This window comes from Rhinopithecus roxellana, chromosome 21, assembly GCF_007565055.1.
Source record: "Rhinopithecus roxellana isolate Shanxi Qingling chromosome 21, ASM756505v1, whole genome shotgun sequence".
In the NCBI taxonomy this organism is placed as follows: domain Eukaryota; kingdom Metazoa; phylum Chordata; class Mammalia; order Primates; family Cercopithecidae; genus Rhinopithecus; species Rhinopithecus roxellana.
In genome coordinates, this window is record NC_044569.1 from 3,854,736 (window position 1) to 3,860,722 (window position 5,987).

Here is a 5,987-nt window from a genome sequence, read left to right on the forward strand (position 1 = left end):
GCCTTCTGAATGTGAAGCTATTTGTATTTGTACTTTATTTACTTGTTCATTCAACAAATAGATGTTGGGGAGACAAAAGAATGTATTTCATGACTTATACTTTAGTTTCGGAGATATGAGGCATGAGAAAAATGATAAATAAAAACGTGGAAGATATCACGGGACTAGCATGTAAGTTCAGAGAGGGAGAGATCAGTGTTGCATAAGGAAAAAAGCATGGGATTTAATGGCAGAAAGCCTGGGTTTGAGGTTTGACCCCACCTTTACACTGACCCTCAATGTCTTCATCTGTAAAATGGGAGAATTAAATCTACTCTAGTGATCTCAGGCTGTTCACTCTCATGAATTCTCAGGCTGTGAGGATTTTAAGGGATCTGAGAGAAATTTGTAAAGCAGAAAACTTACTTCATTATCATAATCTTCTCCTTATCCTCTTATCACCTCTTAAACTCACTGGTATGGTCTAGAAGAAGTCAGGGAAGGCTTCTTGAAGGAGATGAAAGTGATTGACAGAGAGAAAGGTGGCAAACTAAAGGCCAGACAGTGTTAGGACCTTACAGATGTTATCAGGAAAAAGCGCATTATAGCATTTCATCTATTTCTGGAAGACAAATCTGTGGCTACTAGTTGTAATTATTCACCTTGTCATTGGTTTTGGCAATAATTCAGTTTTACAGGATCTCATACTTCCTATCTTTGCAGGACAATTTCCTTTTTACATATCTATGAGTGCAATTGATGAAATTGGCAAAGATACGTCCTTGGTGAGCCTGCCGCAAATCTATTTTCCTGAAGAAAGGCTCAGCTGGGCATGCCTAGATTTTCCTCATGTAATCCCTTATGATGGTCCTGGGTCCCTGTCTGTCTTTCAACTTTGCTTTGCTCCTGGGTCTCTGTCTGTCTTTCAACTTTGCTTTTGTTTTGTTGCATCTGCTGATACCGGAGATGGGCTACACAGAAAGCACTAGATAAGACCAGAACCTAGGTCCTCATTCTGGATCAGCCACTAACCACCCATCTGTTCTTGGTCCTCATTCTGGATCAACCACTCACTAACCACCTGTGTGTTCTTGGGCAGATCATCTAAACTCTCTGAGGTCTGCTCTTAATAAATGGGCGTGAGATTATCAAACTTCTAAGCTCCCTTCTAGGTCCAAACTCTATGAGTTTTTGTTAAGAATCATTATTTGGGTTAAAAGACATCCTGGGAGAGTTTATTTTAACAAAAAATATTGAGGTTGCTATACCTTTCCTCAGACATTAAGGGGCTTTGGATGTTCACAGGTAAAACCTTAGAGGTCAGGATCTGTGTCTTACTATCTTAGACCTCCCGTCGTGCCCAGCAAGGTGCCCTGCACTTAGCAAACATTGTGTCTATTGATGGCTGGATGAAAGAACAACTTTCCCTCCAAAAGGAGGTACCTTTTCTACAAAGAGAAACGTTTATATCTCACTTTGGAGAGGCTGGTCATTGGGGCCAGCTCTCATATTAGAAAGCAGCTTTAAATACAATGTGTAGTGACTGTAACCCAGCCTGGGACATTAAATTCCTTGACAGCAGGGACCACACTTTATTCATTTTGACATACCCCACAGTGCCTAGCATGGGGCTTTGTAAATGGTAGGTTCTCAATTAATCTCTATTCAATTGACTTCAGTAGACTCGATAAAAGCCATTTGTTTTCATCCAATCACTCTCTCCATTTATTCAGTCAGTCTTGAAAATGTGGAAAAAACAAAAAAAGTTCTCAATTTCTGTTTCTCTTGTTAAAGTACGTTGGTAGCATTTAGATTTCCAATAATAGTTAAATCTTGTACAGACACTCTGTCCTTTTTAAAACCATTTCTCTTTCTGTACTCACCTGATCACAGGGGATAAGAGGGGCCAAGAAAATCCTCCCTCTAAACCATCCCCTGAGAGCCACTGCAAGTTCAGATTGTCATGAAAATGAGCGAGACTGGAACACAGAGGAGGAGGGAGGGGGATTTCTGTTCCATTTGTTCTCTTATTCCTGTTGTAACGGTGGGGACCAAACCCTCTACACTGATTAGTTCTAGGATCTAAGTCCCCTTATTGCCTGGTGAGGGTGGTCCTCTTGATGAAATCCAAAGAGGCCTCCCATGAAATGTGCGGTTCTCACAGTGCCTCAAACACCTGTGTTTTGACTGTTTGCTTCAAAACACAGTGGCATGCCAAAGATGGGTAGAAAGAAATTGACAGAGATGAACAAAAACTCAGTATCTTTCCCCTCAAAAAAATCACATACTCATGTCCCTCCTCCTCCACCCCAATCTGGTTCCTTCCTGTAAACCTCATATTGGTGAAGTGCCACACCATTTGCCACGTCATCAATGCCAGAAGGCTAGAAGCTATCCCCAACTCCTCCTTGTCAAACCCCATATGCAATCAGTTCTTGAATACAGGAGACTCCGTCTCAGAAATACCGCCCAAAGCTCTTCCTGCTTTCCCAAGGCTTTTGCTTTGGGAAAAGTAGTCTTCCTTCCCAACAACTGGTTCTTGAGCTGTGGGTTTGCAGCCATGCCTTTTCATGACTTTTGCCTTTGGGCACATTCTCTTTCTGCAAGGCGTTCTTGCCTTGAGGAGCTCATCGTATTGTTTTCTCAAGACTCACTTCTAGTGTGAAGTTTTTCCAGCCTGTCTCATCCTACAGCCTCCAAGCCCCCTTCACACCCCCAGTGCATCATCGTTCTGTCACAGTGCTCATCACGTTGCAATACAACTATTTGTGAATGGCTCTCTGTTTCCTACCTACATGGAAGCTCCTAGATACGGAGTCTATGGCTCCACATCTCTATCCTCAAGGACTCAACAGGGGTTTGGTACATAGAAGATAATCAATAAATCAATCAATGCTTGGTAAGTAAATGATTTGGGGATAAGTGAGAGTGGGGGATAGGAATGAACAGAAATTAAAGTAGAGAAACTATGGCTGCAGCAGCGAAGGTGTTGTTTCCTCTTCAACGAACTGTATATCATTTTTTAAAGTAAAAAAAAAAGGTAATGTTTGCCTAGGATTAGCATAGAAAATGAAAAAGGAGTTAGAAGTGCAATATTTTTCAGAGAAGGCATGCGCTCCAGACCTGCTCACAAAGTACCTAATGCTGGGAAAGAACAGAGAGGCAAAACTTCTTTCTTATTTCCCTTGCAAATGCTTGTTTTTCTTTCTTTTTCCATAATCCTTTACCATTTGGAGGACACTCGTTAATCTGCAAAGCAAGCCCCCTTTCCAGGCCATTAGTGCCAGGACGATGTGAAATAGAAGCCAGCCTGGGCCATTAGTGCCATGGTCATTTAAAACACCAACCCGTTCAGGTTATTAGCGAGCCAGGGCAATTTGAGTGAACAACCTGTCCAGGCAATTAATGCCAAGGTAATTTAAAGTGCTACACCATTCTCAGTCCTGTCAATTAGCAAGGAGTCTTCCATTTTACAAATGGGGCTTGCGGCTCCTTGGGTACATCCGGGGGCTTTCTCAGGGGCGGGGAAAAACTTGACCACTGAACAGCTCTCACACACTGTCCGTGTGGTCGGTCCTCTTGCCTTCAGACAGGTTTCCGGACCTCAGACCTATGGGTGGATGTTAAACCACAAATCTTAGAGGCTGGCTTCTGTGCCCAGTGGCATCCTGTACAAAGTGTTGGGCCACCGTGAGTTCCTTCCCCACAGCATCGGAGCACATATTGTAATGCAGATTGTACGCCCTCTCGAGAGTCGAGCGCCATTCACCAGCTTCTGCGGTGACCCCAGAGAGCGCCAGTGTGTGCCAGCTGCCTGAGTATCACATAGACCAGCCACACTCTTGGCACGCTGGAGGGGGTTGGGTGCCATCTCCCATATTCAGCAAAGTCCAGCCTAGAAGCACAGATGAGCTCTGTGTTCCAGGGTGTTCCTGAAGAGATTAGTGTTGTTGTCTGTCACACACACATCATGATTGAATCTGGGGAAGTTTGGGGAAGGCGCAGGGGAGGGCCAGCTGGCTCCAGTGGACCCCTTCTGCCTGTCTGCTTGCTCTGCCTCCGGGGGAGATTTTCAGGTGGCTTATCAGAGCTGGCTCACAGAAACACAGCCCTTCCAGGTCGGCTGCGGAATGTGGGGTCAGGAACCATAAACTGCAGTGTGAGATGAGGGCTGTCGGCTTAGCGGAAGGCAGAAAGCATCAATCATTTTTATGAGGTGCATTGACCTTGCAGGATAGCCAAAACAACTTCGCAGCCCCTAAAACATTCTTAAGTGACTTATGATTATTCCAATAATTATTCAGCATGTACAAAGCTCTTTTGCTGAAATTCATCCTGTATTGTCTCTTATTAGATACTGTGATTAATCATTCCCATTCAGCAGTGGAGTTTAATCCATGCATTTAAAAACCTTTGTTAAACACATGTTCAGGCAACGCACTAGGAACTCTGCAATAGAGTTAAATAGGAAAGGCCTCTGCCTCCAGGAGTTGATAATCTTATTAGATTTCTCTATCAAATCCTTTGTGGTACTAGTCATAAGTACAGATAAATTCCACAGATTTCAGAAGAAAGGTGTCCAGAAGAGACATCAGAATTCAGGGAAAGAATGACAAGAATTTAAGTCAGGGGATTAAAATAAAGAAGGGCTACAAAACAATTCTGTGATGGCTTGAAATATGATCTAAAGCAAATTGAATTTTTTCTGGATCTATTGAACACCCAGATCTTGGAGTCTGATCTGCGGCTGCAGCTACTCCAGGGTGGCAGGGAGGAGGCAAGCTGAATTCCCAGCACAGAGAACTTTCAATGGAGAAACTGAAAAATACCAGCAATATGTTTGGTTTTAACTGACGTTTTCTATCTGTTAGAGAGACACTTACTAAGTGTTCACATGTAGATAAATCCTTCGGACTATTTGCCCATAAACAATAAGGATTTTGTTCAACTAGTTCATTATGAAGACAAATGAGGCCATGATAACTTTGTTTTCTCAATGTCCTTCCTACCTACTCTTGTCTCTTTGCTAAAATCCTTCAAGGTCAAGATCAAATGCTGTCCCCTCCTTGAAAGTTTCTTAAATCTTCTTCTGGGAACTCACATTACTTTGTAATTTTATTATGGCAGAGATATTTTTTCATTTTTGTTTTTTGAGATGGACTTTTGCTCTTGCCCAGGTTGGAGTGCAATGGAGTGATCTCGGCTCACTGCAACCTCCACCTCCTGCGTTCAAGCAATCCTCCTGCCTCAGCCTCCGGAGTAGCTGGGATTACAGGTGCCTGCCACCATGCCTGGCTAATTTTTTGTATATTTAGTAGAGATGGGGTTTCACCATGTTGGTCAGGCTGGTCTCAAATTCCTGACCTCTGGTGATCCACCCATATGGCAGTGATTTCTTTTTGATTGGTGGAAACCAAACAGATGAAAATGTTTCTTACTGTTTTATCCAAAAATTCTAACATTTTCAGGCATCCACATTTCCAGACTGCCTCTTTCAGCCAAAAATATAACAAAACCTTATCAAAATGTGTCTTATTTTTTATTTAGAGTCTGTGATCTGTGATTGTACTTGTTTACAAATATGTTTCCACTTTGAATAATAACTTCCATATGGACCATGATAGGTATTTCTCATCCTTTATTGTCTGAAAGTATGCCTAGCACTGTGCTTCACACATACCAGTTATTAACAAAGTTTCTGTAATATTGAATTGAATCTGCTTTCTCTACCTTGTATATTAAATGCACGAAATTCAATAGGATACAAACAAGAAATGGCTTTATTTTTCCTCAACTATCACTTCTATCTTTGGGCAAATGTCCTTTCTCTGCACCTTTGTAATGTCTTCAAAGTCACTTTCACTTATACAAAAACTCCCACTTTGATAGTTAAGATTCACATTCAGTTATTAAAAAGTCCAGTATCGTCATATTTAAAATTTCCATCTCACATCCAATTAAAAATTTCTCCCTTCTCCTTTGCTCAAGCCTAATGCATGGTTGGGGGA